The 1,175-nt window shown below is 46.8% G+C and overlaps 1 pseudogene; it reads left to right on the top strand.

Moving 5' to 3' along the window:
• Window positions 1-1,058: 1,058 nt before the first annotated feature.
• LOC113885124 lies at window positions 1,059-1,175 on the top strand (annotated as a pseudogene).

Below are 1,175 nucleotides of genomic sequence, written 5' to 3'. Positions count from 1 at the left end.
ACATAGAGGGTGGATTTAGAGATGAGATGGGAAGAAAGGAGACCAGTTAGAAGTTCAGAAAGAGATGATGAGACCCTTGACCAATGACAGCACAGCTGGACAGGCTGTGATGAACTTGAGAGCTACTTAGGCTTTAGAACTGGCATGCCCCAATTAGGATTAAAAGAGGGATCGGGGTGGGGGGCAGTAAAGGAGAAGGAAACGGCAAGAATAACTCAGGGGACTGGCTGGAATCACCAACTAAAAGAGGTTAGCATAAAAGAGAAATGTTAACCTCGTGTGTATGCTGAGAGCTCACATCGGGTGTATGTTCAAGTGACAGGCATCGGGCGTTTCACTGCCAGAGTCTAAATTTCAGGGAACGGGTATGGACTAGAGGTACAGACCAGGGGACATCCACACACACGTGGGCGCAAAACATGCACATGGTTGAGATTACCCAAGCAGAATCCATGAGAGCTGTTAGAATCAGGGGACTCAGGGACTTAGGAACCCCAACATTTAAATAGAAGGTGGAAGAAGAACAGCCCATGAAGAAGCAGAGAAGGACGGGTTAAAAAGGTAAGGAAGAACAGGAAGCAGGTCATTCAGAGGCGCTAACGGAGTAGGAGGTGTCAAGAAGGAGGAGGCGTCTCTGGGGTCAAAAGCAGCAGCTTGGCACAATGAATCAGGGATTAATCTGTGTTCATTTGGGCTTAAACTGGTGGACATTTGTTTACCATAATAAGCACAGTTTCAGTGAAGGCAGGGTTGGAGGCATCCAGGAGTGGATCAGAGCCTGATAGCAATAGGGTGAGGGGAATAGTTGATGGAAATGATTGATTCATTATCTCAAGAACTTAGCTTGATGAGTAGGGGAGAGCAAATTGAGAGAGTCTAGGGTGGGATGTGGGGACGGAAGAAGCTTGAATATATTCATTGATTTTGGGTGATTGTCATTGCGACAGATTCAGAACATAGAATGGAGAGGGTATGATAGATAGGGGACATGGAAAAAGGAGAAAGGGGTGCAGTTAGGTGTAGAAATAAAGAAGGTGACCTTCAAAACCAGAAGCACTGCCAGGGCTATACCACCCTGAAAGCACTTGATCACATCTGATCTTGGAAGCTAAGCAGGGTTGGGCCTGTTAGTACTTGGATGGGGGACCACCTGGGAATACTGGGCATTATAGGCT

Source organism: Bos indicus x Bos taurus, chromosome 27 (genome assembly GCF_003369695.1).
Source record: "Bos indicus x Bos taurus breed Angus x Brahman F1 hybrid chromosome 27, Bos_hybrid_MaternalHap_v2.0, whole genome shotgun sequence".
Taxonomy (NCBI): Eukaryota; Metazoa; Chordata; class Mammalia; order Artiodactyla; family Bovidae; genus Bos; species Bos indicus x Bos taurus.
Note: the sequence above shows the minus strand (reverse complement) of the source record. Positions and strands in the feature narration are given on the sequence as shown.